The sequence below is a fragment of the Schistocerca gregaria genome, chromosome 2, assembly GCF_023897955.1.
Source record: "Schistocerca gregaria isolate iqSchGreg1 chromosome 2, iqSchGreg1.2, whole genome shotgun sequence".
Lineage (NCBI taxonomy): Eukaryota > Metazoa > Arthropoda > Insecta > Orthoptera > Acrididae > Schistocerca > Schistocerca gregaria.
Genome location: NC_064921.1, coordinates 320101043 through 320122032, shown reverse-complemented (window position 1 = coordinate 320122032; position 20990 = coordinate 320101043). Strand labels below are relative to the sequence as shown.

At 42.6% G+C, this 20990-nt stretch overlaps 1 protein-coding gene across 1 annotated transcript in view; it reads right to left on the bottom strand.

The window, feature by feature from the left end:
* Positions 1-8828, bottom strand: part of LOC126336958 (uncharacterized) — a 119422-nt gene extending 110594 nt beyond the window's left edge. Inside the window, exon 1 of the mRNA XM_050001158.1 lies at positions 8778-8828. The gene's annotated coding sequence lies outside the window, so the exon portion shown is untranslated. The remainder of the gene's footprint in view (positions 1-8777) is intronic.
* Between the last annotated feature and the right edge of the window lie 12162 nt (positions 8829-20990).

Below are 20990 nucleotides of genomic sequence, written 5' to 3'. Positions count from 1 at the left end.
TAGCAGTCGCACGGTTCCGGACTGCGCGCCTAGAACCGCGAGACCACCGCGGCCGGCTACATCTAGAACAGAGATCACATTGCAGTTGTGAGAGTTGAACAACATTAAAGGGCAGCAATAGTTCAGAGGCCAGTAGTGGAGAGACTGTGAAATGTAGCCTGACAATAGCAAGAAAATCGTTTCTGCAACAGAGAAATTTGTGGACATCGAATATAAATTTAAATGTTAGGAAGTCATTACTGAAAGTATTTGTCTGAAGTGTAGCTTTGTACGAAAGCGAAACGTGGACGATAAACAGTCCAGTCAAGAAGTGAACAGAAGCTTTAGAAACGAAATACCACAGAAGAATGCCAATAAATTGGATGGATAGATCGTATATCTGAGGAAGAGGTGCTCCCTCATACCAGGGAAAAAAGGAATCTGCACATCTCGTCTACAAGAAGGTATTTGTTGATAAGATATATCCTGAGGCATCAAGGAATAGCCATTTTGGCAATGGAAAACAGTGTGGGAGTTAAAAATTGCGGGCGAGACCAAGGCTGGTCTACAGTAAGCTGATTCAAATGGATGTAAGTTCAGTAGTTTTACAGAGATGGAAAGGCTTACACGAGACAGACTAGCGATAAAAGCTGTATCGAATACACACGCACTTTTTTATGATACATTCATAACTAGTTTCGGTCTTCAGAAGCCATCTTCAGATTCTATGAGCGGCATTTGAAGAACAATGTTCACTTGTTGCCGATTCTGTCAGATGAGTTGACAACTCATGAACATTTGTTCATCAAACGCAGTTCATAGCACCTGAAGATGGCCTTTGAAGGCCGAAACCTGTTATTATTGTATTACAGAAAAAATTGACCGTATAAAAAATTTAAAGAAAAATAATAATAGCCCACAATAAGTCAATAACCGTTTCCGCAAGCGACATGTTGTTCTTTCCAGAAGATACGGGCTCTAGCAGTGATCATTTGATATATACGTTGTACACATCCATGTTACTGTAAACAACGTTGCGATAAAATTTACAGATACAAATTGCAAATGGCACATTAGATACCATTAAGCATATACACTGAGGTGACAAAAGTCATGGAATTCCTCCTAATATCGTGTTGAATCTCTTCTTGCTACCGCAGCACAAAAACTCAACGTGGCATGGATTCAGCAAGTCGTTCGAAGTCCCTGCAGAAGTATTGAGCCGTCTATAATTGCGAAAGTGTTATAGGAGCAGGGCTTTGTGAAGGAACCGATTTCACGAGTACGTCCCATAAATGTTCAGTGGGATTTATGTCGGGAAATCTGGGTGGCCAAATCATTCGCTCAAATTGTTCTTCAAACCAATCGCTAACAATTGTGGCCCGCTGACATGGTGTATAGTCACCCATAAAAATTCCAACTTTGTTTAGGAATATGATACCCATGAACGGTTTCAAATGTTCTCCAAGTGGCCGAAATAACCATTTCCAGCCAATAATCTGTTCAGTTGGACCAGAGGATCCAGTGCATTCCATGTAAACATAGTCCACACTCTTACGGAACCACCACCAGCTTGCACGGTGCCTTGTTGATAACTTGGGTCCACAGCTTCGTGGAGTCTACGCCACACTCGACCACTACCATCAGTTCTTTCAACTGAAATCGGGACTCATCTGACCGAACCAAGATTTTCCAGTCGTCCAGGGGCCAACTGTATGGCCACGAACCCAGAAGAGGCGCTGCAGGCGATGGTGCTGTTAGCAAAGGCACTCGAGTCGGTCGGCGGCTTCCATAGCCCATTTATGCCAAATTTCGCCGCGCTGTCCTAACGTTCGTCGTACGTCCCACATTGATTGCTGCACTTATTTCACTCACTGTTGCTTGCACGTTATCACTGACAACTTCACGCAATCACCGCTACTCTCAGTCGTTAAGTGAAGGTTGTCGGCCACTGCGTTCAAATGGTTCTGAGCACTATGCGACTTAACTTCTGAGGTCATCAGTCGCCTAGAACTTAGAACTAATTAAACCTAACTAACCTAAGGATATCACACACATCCATGCCCAAGGCAGGATTCGAACCTGTGACCGTAGCGGTCGCTCGGTTCCAGACTGTAGCGCCTAGAACCGCACGGCCACTCAGGCCGGGGCCTCTGCGTTGACTGTTGTGAGAGGTAATGTCTGAAATTTGGTGTTATCGGCACACTCTTCACACTGTGGGTCGCGGAACGTTAAATTCCCTAGTGATTTCCGAAATGGAATGTCCCATGCATCTAGCTCCAACTACTATTCCGCGTTCAAAGTCTGCTGATTTCCGTCGTGCGGCCATTATCACGTAGACAGCATTTTTACATGAATCACCTGAGTTCAAATGATCGCTGTGCCAATACGAGTATACTGCCAATTATACCTTGTGTACGCGATATTACCGCCGTCTAAATATGTGCATAATGCTATCCCACGCCTTTTGTCACGTCAGTGTATTTATAAATGAACTGTGCTGACCATGCAAGAACGTGAAGTTATACAAGATTAACTACTGAAGACATGATGTGCAAATTACTTCTGTTCTTGATCCAGATCATCGTTGCATTACTTTGTTTTCTTGGGTTCTGGTATGTTATGATTAGGAACAATGTATTAAAGATGCTCTAGTCAACTTTTTATGTATTTTACTTATTGGTAGCAAGTGATTGTATTGAACTAGTGTATTGCTCATTCTATATCTATAGCATTATCCGTAAGGTATGTCCAACTTCTATTATGAGTTTCTTCCTGAACCAACAACCGATAACTAATTACTTATTTCTAATAACGCTAGGGTGCACTGGCAATTCTCAGAGTGAAAGAGTCATCGATGGCAAAATACAGTAATATAGTGTTCTGTAAATGCTGGCATCCACAGTTTGTGCAGAGGAGTTTTTTGTGCTGACTCCAGATATTGTGCAGTCAAACGTAAGCTGACAGAAGGGAGCAATAATTTCAAATGAAACTGTTTTTAATTATTATCTAGCGTGGGCATGCAGGTTAATCAAAAGTGCATTCGATATTTTGGCACTGAAGTGGCGAATGTACCGTCGTATCATCACAAGAGAAATAGAAACGGTAAAGCTAGGTGGAAACCATAGAGTAATTATTCCGTCAGCTGTCGCTCTACGTACCTACTAATCAGTCTTTGATCAGTGGGTACATTCATCTACTATGCTGTATTTTTCTGCAGAACGTGCGGATTCTGAAAATGATGACAGGCTGTTATACATCATATTTGACATCACAGGATGATGACATCAGGGATGTCTGATCTTTCGGAGAAAGAAACTGAAGTAATCAGACGCCTGCCGATAAAGATCATTTCTTGTTTATTCGAGGCATGCTGCCACGGAATGGTAGGTCCCAACTGTTCAGCACTGAGGAAAATGGATAGCTTTTTTTATTTCGTCCGTGTCACTTGCATTAATATAAAATTCAACTGTAGTGGTTACCAGTTTCGGGCTGACACGCCCATTTTCGGACGACACACTTGCTATCAACCATAGTTATTCATAGAATATGTTGCCTTTTTTTCGAAAATGTGTGTTTCAGCCCGAAACCGGTAACCACCACAGCTGAATTTTATATCAGTTAAACTAAGATGAACGAAATGTAAAAAAAGTCCAATTTTCTCTAAGATCATTTGAACAGCAATCCTGGAAAGACTAATTGGCAAGCTAGTGTCATTACATGTAGTTAAAAAGCATTGTAAAAACTGAAAATAAAAAAGGTCTCGACGCAGGCTGAAATAATTAATACATATAGTTACTTTACTAGGCGATTACATCTTGTGACAACAACACGTCGGTTTTCACTGAAGCATGTAATATCGTAAATATTAACGTGTGGCACGCCATTTGATTCTTCTTTGATGAGCTGTTAAATCTGTTAAAGAATTTCATCGTCCTATGGAAAAAACGTATTGTTACCTCCAAATCAGGATAGATAAAAAGTTTTATGTATTAATCACACGACAAAAATTCTTTGCGTGCTGTCATTTGCAGTATCATTCATTTCGATATCTTTCACTGTTTAATGAAGTATAACAAGTGTTACAACCACATGATCCATGCTGCGTACAGACAGAATTGGGCGCGCTGTGTGCAAGCCTCCTGTAGATATACAAACTAATATTTCAAGAACGGAAATATTGTTCTGGTCTCAGCTAGAAATACAGTTTCAATATGTTAGGTATACTTCATATGCACTAATATATGATCTAAAATGAACCAAGAGGAAAGTGTATGTAATGAGCTTTTAACACAGTAAACTCGTAAAATTTCGTGAAATGGTTTATTTTATTACGATGCAGCACAGAAACAATGAGCATTAGCGAAAATAAATCTCATCCATTAACGAGCGAAGATATGAGACTGTAAGATGCAAAGGAAACAACTTTTTATCAAAAATTTTCTTAAAATTTGGTGAGAAGTGGTCATAGTGACCGGCCTGTCAGTTCCATTCGCACATTAACGTGACACAGTAAATAGTTCTTTCGTGTTGTAATTGGGCTAGATCCTTCTGTGTAGTATTTATTGAACCCAATAAGGTTAAACAATTCTCCTCTCTTGGTGTAACTTGTTGTTACAGTAGGAAGGGCACTGAGTCATGCGGTTTACTCTAGCTCTGAAGCCCATCATATGTCAGATCAAAGAAAGTCTGCCATCACTATGAGCCAGTAAAGTGACAGCTAAATGAAAGTGCATTTCCTACTGTAACACCATCATGTGACAGATCAACGGAAGTGTGCCTTAACTGTGATTCCCATGATGATTGATCAACGAAGAAGAACCCTCTCTATGACGCCCATCGTATCACAGACAAGGGAAAGCACACCCTCACTGCGAGTCCCATCATATGACAGGACACTGAACGCGTGCTCTCATCGTGAGGAATGTCATATGACAGACCAACGATGCATGCTGTCACTACTAGGCCAACCATATGATTAATAGATGAAAGTATGCGCTCACCACGAGGCACGCATATCTTGGACCAATAAGGGAATACCTTCGCTACGACGCTCATCATATGACAGACTAATGAAAGCGTTCTCTCACTAAGAGGCCCATTATAGGACGGAAGAATGAACGTGTGCTCTCGCTGTGAGACTCATCATATGATAGATCAATGAAAGTGTGCCCTCACTGGGAGATCCATTACATAATAGAACCATGAAAACGTACCTTCAGTGTGAGTACTATCATATGATGGAGCAACGAAAGTATAGTCTTAGTATGAGACCCATTATGTGACCACCCACTGAAAGTTTGTCCTCACTACCAGGCCTGTCAAATGATGAACCAGTGAATGCATGCTATCAGTTGGAGTCCTTTCGCACGATAGACTAATGAAAGTATACCCCACTACGAAGCCCATTACATGACAGATTGAGGAAAGTATGCCCTCACCATGAGTTCCATCATGTTATGGACCAATGAATGAAAGTGTGCCATCTTCATAAAATCGACAATAAAATTTAAGCTATTCAATAATACAGGGTACGTTCTGAAAGTAATGCAATTGAATTTCCCGCGCCGCTCCTAGTAGTCGGAGTGGGAGCGGGCCACATGGTGTAGGTGGGGGGGACGCTAAGCTTTGCCGCGAAACCGGTTTCAGTGCTCTCCGAGCTGTGGAAGCGGCAGGACGTCTGTTATTGTAAACCTCTGCGCGCCGACCGTGTCACGGAAAAAATGGAATCGACGATCGAGCAACGTTACGCGATTAAAATTTGTGCTAAACTGAACAAATATTTTGAGGAGACTAACAAAATGATTCGTGAGGCTTACGGGGACTCTGCTCGGTCCTACCCACAAGTTTCGAGGTGGTTAAAGGCCTTTAAGGAAGGCCGGGAAGAGGTTCACGACGAACAACGCTCTGGGCGGCCGTCAACCAGCAAAACCGACAACAATGTGGCTCGTGTGCGACAACTGTTGGACTCTGACCGTCGATTGAGTATCAGGATGGTTGCCAATGAACTGAACTTGTCGTCTACTGTTGTTTTTCGCATTGTTACTGAAGATTTAGCTATGAGGAAAGTGTGCGCCAAGCTCGTGCCCAAGGTGTTGTCAGACGACGAAAAGACCAACCGAGCGGAAATTTCAAGTGAACTTTTGCAACGTGTTGAAATTGAACCTGATTATTTGGACAACGTCATCACTGGTGATGAAACCTGGGTTTTTGAATACGACCCAGAAACAAAACGCCAAAGCTCTGAGTGGCACACTGATCAGTCCCCCAAGCCCAAAAAGGCAAGAATGAGCAAATCAAAAGTGAAAACAATGCTCATTGTCTTTTTCGACAGCAAAGGAGTGGTCCATAAGGAGTTTGTTCCTCAAGGACAGACAGTTAACGCTGCCTACTACGTGGATGTGCTGGAAAGACTCCGCAAAAGGGTCGTCAGGACGAGAAAGGACATCTCCGCTACCTGGCAACTCCATCACGACAACGCGCCTTGCCACAACGCGCTACGAGTCCGCGAGTTCCTGGCCAAACACCAGGTGCCAACGCTGCCCCACCCCCCCTATAGTCCTGACCTCGCCCCAGCTGACTTCTTTTTGTTTCCTAGGATTAAGTCAGCCCTGAAAGGAACCCGTTTTTCGTCCATAGACGAGATCCAATCCGCCGTGACGAAGACCTTGCGAGAGGTCCCAGAAGACGTCTTCCAGGGCGCGTACCGGTCATGGCAGAGTCGCTGGAAAAAATGTGTTTAGGCCCAAGGACAGTACTTTGAAGAATTTTAAGTGTTTGTGCAAATCTGTTCAATAAATTACTTTAAAAAAAATAATTGCATTACTTTCGGAACGCACCCTGTACTATTACAGAGTTATGAAATGTAAACCCTGTCAAGCAAAGATTCAATCCTCCTTTCTTTCATTTCTTAATTTTCTGTCGCTGTATTTACAGTGAAGCAATATACAAACACACTTTATTGAAATGATCAGTTTTGGATCATTTGCTCTAGGTTGTTGACTGATAAAGAAATGAAATAAGAAAATTATAACTACAATATATGGTATAATCGTATAATTAAGTATCTGTAAAACAACATAAAACACTACTTAATACCAGTAATATCACGGAAAAAAGTAACTTCAATCATCCATTACGTAACGTAGAAAAGAATTTTTTATTTTTGAGCATACATGGATGTTTCTTTTCAGAACGGAAAGATAACAACGTGAATCGCATTTATTATATAAAATAAATTCCATATGTCATGTGAAACGTAATGCGAGGGTAATCCCAAAAGTAAGGTCTCCTATTTTTTTTTATAAGTACATAGACCTGTTTATTTCTACAATGGTTTACATCAGTTTACGGCTTGAACATTTAGCTATTTTTCAAAATAATCACCATTTCTGTCGATGCATTTCTGTAGACGCTGTGGAAGTTTTTGTATACCCGTGTCATATCAGCTCACTGCCATGCTGTTCAGAAAGTTATGAACCTCTTCTTTCACCTGGTCGTCGGAGCTGAATCGCTGGGCCCGCAATTAACGCTGACAGGTACTGTGAGACTCTGAAAATACTCAAACGGGCAATTCAGAACCGGAGAAGAAGAATTTTGAGCAAGAGCGCACACATTCTCCATGACAACGCTCGCCCACACATTGCTCGGCAAACCGTTGCTCTCCTGCAACAGTTTCAGTGGAACATAATAACCCACCCACCCTATAGTCCTGACTTGGCGCCCAGTGACTATCACCTGTTCCCTAGGTTAAAAGAATATTTGACCGAAAGCGATTCAGCTCCGACGACGAGGTGAAAGAGGAGGTACATATCTTTCTGAACTGCATGGCGGCGAGCTGGTATGGCATGGGGATACAGAAACTGCCACAGGGTCTACAAAAATACATCGACAGAAATGGTGATTATGTTGAAAAATAGCTAAATGTTCAAGCTGTAAACTGATGTAAACCATTGTAGAAATAAACAGGTCTATGTACTTATAAAAGAATAGGAGATTTTACTTTTGGGATAACCCTCGTAATATGCAATAATTTACAAGTAAACACGTAACAGCCTATAGAAGTAAGTATCTGTAACTTAGCCACTGCTGGCGCAAAGTCCAGACCCGAAAGAAGGACTAGAAATGTGCACTTTATTTCGTGGTGTGTAGTCACGTGTCTGGTGTCCGTTCCGCTGACACATGATTTCCGTGTACAGAAGAGTTCTTTCAGGCGGGCAATTTCGTACTAAGCGAGGCCCACCGTGTGGTACTCGCCTGGGTTAAAGGATTAGAACTGAAATAATTATCGAATTAAGGATGGGCGATTGTCTCTCTTTAGTGACGCCTGCTACAGACATGACAAGCGTCGAAAGAAAAGGGGGGATAAGTACGGTGAAACATTATTTGGTAAAGAGCCCACTGCAGGCGATCATCAGATATGCACTGGAATTCACCCCCTCCCTTCCTTTCAGTTAGCAATCATCTGTTATTGCATTACGCTGTATAAAAACTGATCAAAGTAATTCACATGATGTAGATAACCCCATTTCCAGGCCACAGCAAGGCTTTGTCTAAATAATTCCTCCACGATCCTGCTCAGATAACAACTTCGGTGTTTGTTATTGCCTCTATGTTCAGAGGTGAGTACCATGATGCAGTCAATCAGCTCCAAAGTTTGACCATAGACTTGTGTACCTTGTACTGAGTACTGCCTATAAGCATTTCCTGCGTCAGTAAAAATAACGTACTGTGGGTAACGTAAGCCGCGTAGTGCTGTAGGTAAAGCTACTCAAAATGCCAACAACAATGAAACTTACCAGCCACCGGTCCTTTCTGCACGGAGGCCGATTTCTCCCGTGCCACTGACGGTGCAGGCTGACCGTTAACTGGTCGCTAAGCGGGTGAAAATTACCTGCTGACACACAGTCAGAACGTGGGCAAACGTCGGCGGGCGAATAACATCGGAAGTGTGTCTTGTAAGAGTAGCATACTGAAAGATTCCACCCCACACCTTCCCCCTTTCGCTGTATTTCGATGATCGTTAGTGATAAAGTGATCATATTTTCTAGACCAATATCTGGGCACGTTACTGATTTTGATACTGCAGAGAGAGCTCTAAATTAAATGTAATAAATAAAATATATCAGTTTAATTCGTGACTTTATACTCATTTTGTACCCCCGAAGACGAAGGAGTACGAGTAGACCAATTTTATTTACCAGTGCTGTGAATTTTCTTTAGCATGTCTGTATTCTTCAACTGCATATGAAACAAAAACGACTCCAGTTTCATCATAATTCACTGTTGTCATTAAAATTGCTTTCACAGTTTCTACTAAAGGCTGTGTTTTATCACTGGTCCATATATTATTCATGTGGGAAAATACCCTTTTAATAGCAACACTAGAGTCAGGAAGGCAAAAGAGAACTCTACTAACCTTAGTAAATTTGAGAATGGCTCATGATTCTGTCTCAAACAAGGAATCATTTCATCCCATTTCCGAGTTCCTAAAGTGTTGTCACCAGTCCAGTCACTGATGTTTTTCACTGGTTGTAAACTGCTTGACACAGATAAACTCATCATTCATTTCCTTTTCTGCAAACTGAACACTTGACACAGTTTTAATAACTAGAGAAGTTGAAACTTCCTGGCAGATTATAACTGTGTGCCGGACCTAGACTCGAACTCGGGACCTTTGCCTTTCGCGGGCAAGTGCTCTACCGAGTTCGAGTCTCGGTCCGGCACACAGATTTAATCTACCAGGAAGTTTCATATCAGCGCACACTCCGCTGCAGAGTGAAAATCTCATTCTGGAAACATCCCCCAGGCTGTGGCTAAGCCATGTCTCCGCAATATCCTTTCTTTCAGGAGTGCTAGTTCTGCAAGGTTCGCAGGAGAGCTTCTGTAAAGTTTGGAAGGTAGGAGACGAGGTACTGCCGGAAGTAAAGCTGTGAGGACGGGCCGTGAGTCGTGCTTGGGTAGCTCAGCTGGCATCGGACACGGCAGCTCAGCGTGTTCGTTCAGAGGGTTACGCGCCCCCTGTAATAAAAAAACTGAGTTAATCGATCATCAACGAACTTAAAGGGATTTCTTACGACGACGTCCGCCCCGATCAGACGCAACGAACAAAAACGAACAAAATGAGATAAAAAAAGTTGGTAGAACACTTGCCCGCGAAAGGCAAAGGTCACGAGTTCGAGTCTCGGTCCGGCACACAGTTTTAATCTGCCAGGAAGTTTCATATCAGCGCACACTCCGCTGTAGAGTGAAAATCTCATTCTCGAAACTAGAGAAGTTCTTTCAATGTCATCCCCTATAGGTAATCCAGCTGTAGGATTCCAAGTTCTGGAAACTTTCTTCAGTACAGTTTTTTTTAAGTAGGGTCTAGCAGTTTCATAGAAAAATGAGAGCAGCGCTATGAATCCTTTTTACCTCTACTGGGCAGCACAGCTAACCTCCACCAGTCCACGGCCGAGTTACTCTTATAGTTTGGTAAAAACACTGTTCTGACCTTTTCTTTCAGATCCTCCAAAATTGCAGTTAGTATTACCAACAAAAAAAGTCCAAATTTTTTTCTTCTAGACTATTTTCTCTGAGGCAATCTGTCAAATTGTCAATCACTATGGTAGATGTTCCGCCAAGCAATGATTTTCATTGTAATATTTTTACTTTTACACCAGTTTTTTAATCAAAATATCTGACAAGGAGAGGAAAAACGTCAATCACACGTGTTGCATCTCAATTTTCATTTCGAATACAAAGAACTAACGTCGTTGATGAATACAAATTCTTTCCGCAGTTGTTCATTGAAAGAGCACTTGAACTTCTTTGACTTGATCTTTGCCCATTTACATCTATCATTACACTGAGGTGACATAATTCACGTGAGACTTCCCAATACCGTGGCGGACCTCCTTTTGCCTGACATAGTGCGGCAGCCCGTCGTTGCATGGGCTCAACAAGTCGTCAGAAGTCCCCTGTGGAAATACTGAGCCATGCTGCCTCTACAGACGTCAATAATTGCCAAAGTGTTGCCGGTGCAGGATGTTGCGCATGAACTGATCTCTCGAGTACATCCCATGAATGTACGACCGGATTTACGTTGGGCGATCCGGATGGCCAAATCATTTGCCCGAACTGTCCAGAATGTTTTTCAAAGCAATCGCTAACAATTGTTGCCCGTTGAAATGACGCATTATCATCTATAAAAAGTGCATCGTTGTTTGGGAGATTGAAATGCATGAATAAGTGCAAATGGTCTCCAACTAGCCGAACATAACCATTTCTAGTCAATGGTCGATTCAGTTTGACCAGAGGACCCAATCCGTTCCATGTGAAAACACTCCACACCATTATGAAGCCCCCACCAGCTTGCACAGTGCCTTGTCGGCTACTTGAATCCATAGCTTCGTGCGGTCTTCGCTAAACTCGAGCTTTACCATCAGCTCTTCGCAACTGAAATCGGGTTTCATCTGATCAGGCCATGGTTTTCCAGTCATCTAGAATCCAACCGATATGGTCACGAGCCAAGGAGAAGCGCTGGAAGCGATGTCGTGCTGTTATCAAAGGCACTCGTGTCGATCCTCTGCTTCAGTAGCCCATTAACGCCGAAGTTCATCGCACTGTCCTAACGGATACGTTTGACCTACATCACACATTGATTACTGAGGTTATTTCACGCAGTATTGATTATCTATTAGCACTGACAACTCAACGCAAACGCTGCTGCTCTCGGTCGTTAAGTGAAGGTCATCAGTCACAGCGTTGACCGTGGCGAGATGTAGCGCCTGAAATTTAGTATTCTCAGCACACCCTTATCACTGTGGATCTCCGTATATTGAGTGTCCTGTGCTTCTGCCTACAACTGCCATTCCGCGTTCAAAGTCTGTGAATTCCCGTTGTGAGGCCATCATCACGTCGGAAACTTTTCATATGAATCAGCTGAGTACAAATGACAGCTCCGCCAATGTGCTGCCATTATATACCTTGTGTACGCGTACCACCGCCATCGGTATATGCGTATATCGCTCATGACGTTTGTCATCTCAGTGTACAACGTAAATGGGTACGCTTTAGTAAGAGTACAATCTCTTCGTCAAATAGTTTTTCCAACTTAACTAAAATATAAAATATACCGCTATAGTAGAATAAATATATAATTGGAGATAAATCGTTTCATGATTGTTAAACCTGGGAGGAATGTTGTGGTCTTCAGTCCGAAAACTGTTTTGAAGCAGCACTTCATAGTCCTCTATCCCGTGCAAGTCTCTTTGTCTCCGAATAACCACTGCTATCTACATCCTTTTGAACCTGGTCATTCTATTCATCTCTTAGTCTCCCCCTACTATTTTTACCCCCCTAACCCAACCTACACATCCACCCCCCCCCCCCCCCCCCAATACTGAACTTGAGATCCCTTGTCGTCTCAGAATGTGTTCTATCAATCGATCCCTTCTTTACTTCTTTTAGTCAAGTTGTAACACAAACTTCTTATCTCCCCAGCCTTATTCAATACTTCCTCGTTGGCTGCATGATCTACTCTTCACCCTTTTCTGCTGCACCACATTTCAAAAGCTTCTATTCTCTTCTTGTCTGAACCGTTTATCGTCCACGTTTCACTCCCATACAAGGCTTCACTCCAAACAAATACCTTAAAACAGACTTCCAAACATTTAAATCCGTATTAAATGTTAATAAGTTTCTATTCTTCAAAAACGTTTTTCTTGCCCTTTCCAGTCCATATTTTATATCATCTCTACTTCGCCCATCATCACCAGTTTTGCTGCTCTAATAACAAAACGCATCAGCTACTACTGGCGCCTCATTTTCTAATCTGATTCCCTCAGCATCGCCTGACTTAATTCTACTACACTCCATTGCTCTTGTTTAACTTTTGTTAATGTTCAGCTTACATCCTCCATTCAAGATACTGTCCATTCAGTTCATCTAATCTTCCAAGTTCTTCACTGTCTCTGACAGCACTGCAATGTCATCGACGAACATGAAACTTTTTAGAATGAGATTTTCACTTTGCAGCGGGGTGTGCGCTGTTATGAAACTTCCTAGCAAATTAAAATTGTGAAACTTCCTGGCAGATTAAAACTGTGTGCCGGACCGAGACTCAAACTGTGTGTCGGACCAATACTCGAACTGAGGACCTTTGCCTTTCGCAGGCAAGTGCTCTACCGACCTTTTTTCCAATAACGCCTTCTTCGGCATGACCTCCTTACCATTTAGAATACGAACGTATTCCTAAAAATTTTTATTGTTTTTATTTTTGTGACTATTTTTTGATTTTGATTTTTTTAAATTTTTAAACTGTTTTCCCGTCTGGAACCTGTCGAACTGAAACTAGAGCCCTTGTTAATGAAAATTATACTTCATTCGTAAGTTTATTCTTTCATATAAGAAATTAATTTCTTTCTTCATGACTGGGAATCTCAGTGGCAGACTGCGGTGGTTCCTGGTTAGACCCAGAAAGTTAATTGTAAAAATAAAACAAACATTTTCTTCTTATCCCGATTACATAGCAGTTAAGGTACGTACGTATTTAATTCTTTACATGTCTACATATGTATTTAGAAGCAGTACATATTAGATACACCTTTGAAGAACGTGTTTCATCATCATATTTCTGTCTGTCGGTTTTTTCCCTATTTGCCCTTGTTTTTATATGTGGTGGACAAATGTTAAAAACGTTTCTCTTGTCCATTTATTGCAGAGAATGCTGTATTGTTTAAAGTCATTTACAGAGTCTCCTTCCTCGTTAAAGAAATGTATAGAGCAAAATATAAACCATGAGAGTGTTTTGGCTTTGGACACTGGAAACGCTTTAACGTTTACCTACATTATTTTCTTGGTGTTTATTTCATTAACATTGGTTGATAACAATTTCGATCATTTAAACTTTATTCATTTCCATAGACTTTGGTGCGACATACAGTTCGATGTGTGGCAGCGTCAAATCATTCCGCAGTACAGGCAATGCGGATGACTAGTTTGTTGTATTCTATGGCATAGCGCAGCCGTTGAAAGTAAATCATTTATAAACAGATAAGCTGTTGAGATCAAACGTGAACTTCAGGATTTGTCTGCAAAATTCAACCAGGCTATCTTCCAATGTAGGTCTTTGTTTTTTGTCTGGTTTGCAAAGGGGCTTGCAGTTTTGTTCCCAAAGGTATCTAATATTTACTTTGTCGTATAGAACGTTACATTGGGAGTCTTCCCTGAAAAAGATGCTGCTGTTTGCAAGCCACAAATTATAATTGCTGGCATCCTTCTGTAATCTATATTTCCCGTCACGATACCCCACTCAGCTGTCAGTAAGTCTGACAGGCTAGCTGGTAATTTGAGAGCATTTGTGAGATTTTTCACTACAGGGCCGAACATTTTCCTCACACTCTGCTAAGGCTAGACCACCTTCGTTAAGTCATTTCGCCAGTCGATTCCTGTCAACCCGAAATAAACTACCTTTCGAAATAAACCACCCTATGTGCTTCTTTACTTGGTCGATACATTTCGTATCGATGGGTGTGGTTTATGCAACATATCAAATTTTCGATGGACTAGTATGTTTACACATATGATCCTTTGAATGATTTTTTATTGTCTCTTACTATTCCCTCCCCCCATGAACCATGGACCTTGCCGTTGGTGGGGAGGCTTGCGTGCCTCAGCGATACAGATGGCCGTACCGTAGGTGCAACCACAACGGAGGGGTATCTGTTGAGAGGCCAGACAAACATGTGGTTCCTGAAGAGGGGCAGCAGCCTTTTCAGTAGTTGCAGGGGCAACAGGCTGGATGATTGACTGATCTGGCCTTGTAACATTAACCAAAACGGCCTTGCTGTGCTGGTACTGCGAATGGCTGAAAGCAAGAGGAAAATTGAGCCGTAATTTTTCCCGAGGACATGCAGCTTTACTGTAGGATGAAATGATGATGGCGTCCTCTTGGGTAAAATATTCCGGAGGTAAAATAGTCCCCCATTCGGAACTCCGGGCGGGGACTTCTCAGGAGGACGTCGTTAACAGGAGAAAGAAAACTGGCGTTCTACGAATCGGAACGTGGAATGTCATATCCCTTAATCGGGCAGGTAGGTTAGAAAATTTGAAAAGGGAAATGGATAGGTTAAAGTTAGATATAGTGGGAATTAGTGAAGTTCGGTGGCAGAAGGAACAAGACTTCTGGTCAGGTGAATACAGGGTTATAAATACAAAATCAAATGGGGTAAAGCAGGAGTAGGTTTAATAATGAATAAAAAATACGAGTGCGGGTAAGCTACTACAAACAGCATAGTGAACGCATTATTGAGACCAAGATAGACACGAAGTCCATGCCTACTACAGTAGTACAAGTTTATATGCCAACTAGCTCTGCAGATGATGATGAAATTGATGAAATGTATGATGAGATAAAAGAAATTATTCGAGTAGTGAAGGGATACGAAAATTTAATAGTCATGGGTGACTGGAATTCGGTAGTAGGAAAAGGGAGAGAAGGAAACATAGTAGGTGAATATGGACTGGGGCAAATTTAATGAAAGAGGAAGCCGTCTGGTAGAATTTTGCACAGAGCATAACTTAATCATAGCTAACACTTGGTTCAAGAATCATAAAAGAAGGTTTTATACATGGAAGAATCCTGGAGATACTAAAAGGTATCAGATAGATTATATAATGGTAAGACAGAGATTTCGGAATCAGGTTTTAAATTGTAGGACATTTCCAGGGGCAGATGTGGACTCTGACCACAATCTATTGGTTATGACCTGTAGATTAAAACTGAAGAAACTGCAAAAAGGTGGGAATTTAAGGACATGGGATCTGGATAAGCTGAAAGAACCAGAGGTTGTACAGAGTTTCAAGGAGAGCATAAGGGAACAATTGACAGGAATGGGGGAAAGAAACACAGTAGAAGAAGAATGGGTAGCTCTGAGGGATGAAGTAGTGAAGGCAGCAGAGGATCAAGTAGGTAAAAAGACGAGGGCTGCTAGAAATCCTTGGGTAACAGAAGAAATATTGAATTTAATTGATGAAAGGAGAAAATATAAAAATGCAGTAAATGAAGCAGGCAAAAAGGAATACAAACGTCTCAAAAATGAGATCGACAGGAAGTGCAAAATGGCTAAGCAGGGATGGCTAGAGGACAAATGTAAGGATGTAGAGGCTTATGTCACTAGGGGTAAGATAGATACTGCCTACAGGAAAATTAAAGAGACCTTTGGAGAGAAGAGAACCACTTGTATGAATATCAAGAACTCAGATGGCAACCCAGTTCTAAGCAAAGAAGGGAAGGCAGAAAGGTGGAAGGAGTATATAGAAGGTTTATACAATGGCGATGTACTTGAGGACAATATTATGGAAATGGAAGAGGATGTAGATAAAGATGAAATGGGAGATAAGATACTGCGTGAAGAGTTGGACAGAGCACTGAAAGACCTGAGTCGAAACAAGGCCCCGGGGGTAGACAACATTCCATTAGAACTACTGACGGCCTTAGGATAGCCAGTCATGACAAAACTCTACCAGCTGGTGAGCAAGATGTATGAGACAGGCGAAATACCCTCAGATTTCAATATGAATATAATAATTCCAATCCCAAAGAAAGCAGGTGCTGACAGATGTGAAAATTACCGAACTATCAGTTTAATAAGTCACAGCTGCAAAATACTAACGCGAATTCTTTACAGACGAATGGAAAAAACTGGTAGATGCGGACCTCGGGGAGGATCAGTTTGGATTCCGTAGAAATGTTGGAACCCGTGAGGCAATACTGACTTTACGACTTTTCTGAGAAGAAAGATTAAGAAAAGGCAAACCTACGTTTCTAGCATTTGCAGACTTGGAAAAAGCTTTTGACAATGTTGACTGGAATACTCTCTTTCAAATTCTGAAAGTGGCAGGGGTAAAATACAGGGAGCGAAAGGCTATTTACAATTTGTACAGAAACCAGATGGCAGTTATAAGAGTCGAGGGGCATGAAAAGGGAGCAGTGGTTGGGAAGGGAGTGAGACAGGGTTGTAGCCTATCCCCGATGTTATTCAATCTGTATATTGAGCAAGCAGTAAAGAAAACAAAAGAAAAATTCGGAGTAGGTATTAAAATTCATGGAGAAGAAGTAAAAACTTTGAGGTTCGCCGATGACATTGTAATTGTGTCAGAGACAGCAATGCACTTGGAAGAGCAGTTGAAGGGAATGGACAGAGTCTTGAAAGGAGGATATAAGATGAACATCAACAAAAGCAAAACGAGGATAATGGAATGTGGTCAAATTAAATCGGGTGATGCTGAGGGAATTAGATTAGGAACTGAGACACTTAAAGTAGTAAAGGAGTTTTGCTATTTAGGAAGTAAAATAACTGATGATGGTCGAAGTAGATAGGATATAAAATGTAGACAGGCAATGGCAAGGAAAGCGTTTCTGAAGAAGAGAAATTTGTTAACATCGAATATAGATTTATGTATCAGGAAGTCGTTTCTGAAAGTATTTGTATGGAGTGTAGCCATGGATGGAAGTGAAACATGGACGATAAATAGTTTGGACAAGAAGAGAATAGAAGCTTTCGAAATGTGGTGCCACAGAAGAATGCTGAAGATAAGGTGGATAGATCACGTAACTAATGAGGAGGTATTGAATAGGATTGGGGAGAAGAGAAGTTTGTGGCACAACTTGACTAGAAGAAGGGATCGGTTGATAGGACATGTCCTGAGGCATCAAGGGATCACAAATTTAGCATTGGAGGGCAGCGTGGAGGGTAAAAATCGTAGAGGGAGACCAAGAGATGAATACACTAAGCAGATTCAGAAGGATGTTGGTTGCAGTAGGTACTGGGAGATGAAGAAGCTAGCACAGGACAGAGTAGCATGGAGAGCTGCATCAAACCAGTCTCAGGACTGAAGACAACAACAACATCTTACTATTCATTATAAGAACACTTCTCACTTTTTCTACCATTTCTTTGGAATTTACATCAACTGACTCGTTGATATTTTTCCCTAATTTCGCTCCTAGTGCTTTCAGTTCAACACATTCATTGAAGGAATGTGGCATGCGATGAGCACCTTCATTTAGCTACAAGAGCCATGTTTGTTCGTTGTTCATCTTTGCCCCTGCTGTTTCTTTATAATCGTTTATTTTTGCTGTCTCTAAAACTGTATTCAAAAGCCCTAGTGGTTTTTCTTGATTTTTCCATGAATATATGGTCGTATCCCTTAAGGAACAAATTCAGTCTATAATACTTTAGCAGGTACGCTACACGTCTGTCCCGGCGCGAGGCTGTTTGGAAGGATTTCTTTTAATACTGCCGCTATGACACGAGAAATTATATTCGAGTTAGCGTATAACAACATCATCGACCTGAAACCTTTTATTGGTCGTGGGATCGTTTTCTTGAGAACGGCTACGATAATTCCGGATTCCTTTCCGCAGTATAGGTGTCCGCGTCACTATTTCTCTCTCGCCGCTTCCACAAACACTTTCTTAATAGTTGACCAGAAGGACTTATAAAATTCACAGGGGTTACCGTCTGCTCCTGGACTCCTGTGTCTTGGGAAAATTTTGAGATCATCTGGAATTTTTTTCCTCAGGTGCTGATTCTGATAAGAGAATGATACTTTCGTCTGTTAGATGTGACGTACAATTTTGTAGGAGCTATGGTATTTTTGGAGTATCTGATGGTTGTGCACTATACAGTCTCCGGAAATGTTCTCTGATCCCTTCAAGACAAAAATATGTTTTCCCATCTGTGGACAGTATGATACTTACGAATCTCTGTTTGTAACTTTTTCGTTCTCTTGTGAGGTGATAAAGTCTGTTTCTCATCTGGTATACGTCCGTAATCCTTGCGATAATTTTCCTTCCTAGTTCTCTTTCCTGCAGTTCTAATATTTTCGTTTTGGATTTTTTGGAGTAACTTCCTCGATCTTCCCCGTTGTCTACTTTTCTACACTATTCACGAGTGATAAGGTAGTAGTGCTCTCTATGTTATTTCTTGTGGTTTCATTAATGGTGTAGTCGACATCTAGAAATACACTCCTGGAAATTGAAATAAGAGCACCGTGAATTCATTGTCCCAGGAAGGGGAAACTTTATTGACACATTCCTGGGGTCAGATACATCACATGACCACACTGACAGAACCACAGGCACATAGACACAGGCAACAGAGCATGCACAATGTCGGCACTAGTACAGTGTATATCCACCTTTCGCAGCAATGCAGGCTGCTATTCTCCCATGGAGACGATCGTAGAGATGCTGGATGTAGTCCTGTGGAACGGCTTGCCATGCCATTTCCACCTGGCGCCTCAGTTGGACCAGCGTTCGTGCTGGACGTGCAGACCGCGTGAGACGACGCTTCATCCAAACCCAAACATGCTCAATGGGGGACAGATCCGGAGGTCTTGCTGGCCAGGGTAGTTGACTTACACATTCTAGAGCACGTTGGGTGGCACGGGATACATGCGGACGTGCATTGTCCTGTTGGAACAGCAATTTCCCTTGCCGGTCTAGGAATGGTAGAACGATGGGTTCGATGACGGTTTGGATGTACCGTGCACTATTCAGTGTCCCCTCGACGATCACCAGAGGTGTACGGCCAGTGTAGGAGATCGCTCCCCACACCATGATGCCGGGTGTTGGCCCTGTGTGCCTCGGTCGTATGCAGTCCTGATTGTGGCGCTCACCTGCACGGCGCCAAACACGCATACGACCATCATTGGCACCAAGGCAGAAGCGACTCTCATCGCTGAAGACGACACGTCTCCATTCGACCCTCCGTTCACGCCTGTCGCGACACCACTGGAGGCGGGCTGCACGATGTTGGGGCGTGAGCGGAAGACGGCCTAACGGTGTGCGGGACCGTAGCCCAGCTTCAGGGAGACGGTTGCGAATGGTCCTCGCCGATACCCGAGGAGCAACAGTGTCCCTAATTTGCTGGGAAGTGGCGGTGCGGTCCCCTACGGCACTGCGTAGGATCCTACGGTCTTGGCGTGCATCCGTGCGTCGCTGCGGTCCGGTCCCAGGTCGACGGGCACGTGCACCTTCCGCCGACCACTGGCGACAACATCGATGTACTGTGGAGACCTCACGCCCCACGTGTTGAGCAATTCGGCGGTACGTCCACCCGGCCTCCCGCATGCCCACTATACGCCCTCGCTCAAAGTCCGTCAACTGCACATACGGTTCAAGTCCACGCTGTCGCGGCATGCTACCAGTGTTAAGGACTGCGATGGAGCTCCGTATGCCACGGCAAACTGTCTGACACTGACGGCGGAGGTGCACAAATGCTGTTCTTTTTTCCATTTCCCGGAGTGTAGTTTTTGAATACCGGGTTTTACAAGGCTCTCACACAGCGCAGTCGCGTTACTAAAGAAACATTCCCGGCTTACCCACTATTTGTAACGAGCACTAAACTCTGTTTGCGCTCATTGTATGTGGAGCAGATTACAGTTTAATTTCCAGTATCCTCTACAAGTTATTTTGGGACGAAGGAGACGTTTTGCTTTAACCATTACAGCGTGATGGTCGGAAAAGCTGACAGGGATTACGTCGTAATCTTGCATAGTTACAGTCGCTCAACCAGATCTTTCAAGTGAAGACCTCTGATCATGTTTTGCGGGAGCCTCGGAAGGGTGCTGCGCCATTCAAATCTATCGCCCTTAGAATGCAATTAAAATCTCCTGCGATGATGATCTCGTCTTTCGCCTGCTTCATATAATACGAGACATGTTCGGTAAAAAACTTTGCTCCTGCAGATCTGTTATTGGATCCGGAGAGAGCGAAGAGACTCGAAAGCGTTACCCCATTCAGACTTCGATTATGCGTCCTCCAGGCTCTTCTTCTACGTCCTCTAATTCTAAGCCATCCTTGATTGCACTATAGAAACCCCTGCTATCGATGCCAGCGTTGTTATACACATTATAATAATAAAAGGAAACCATATCTTCGCAAACGACTTCTCGCAAAAGGCAACATCGATGTTTTTAGCTCAAGAAAATTTCCCCAAAATATTTATCTTTCTTTTCTTAAG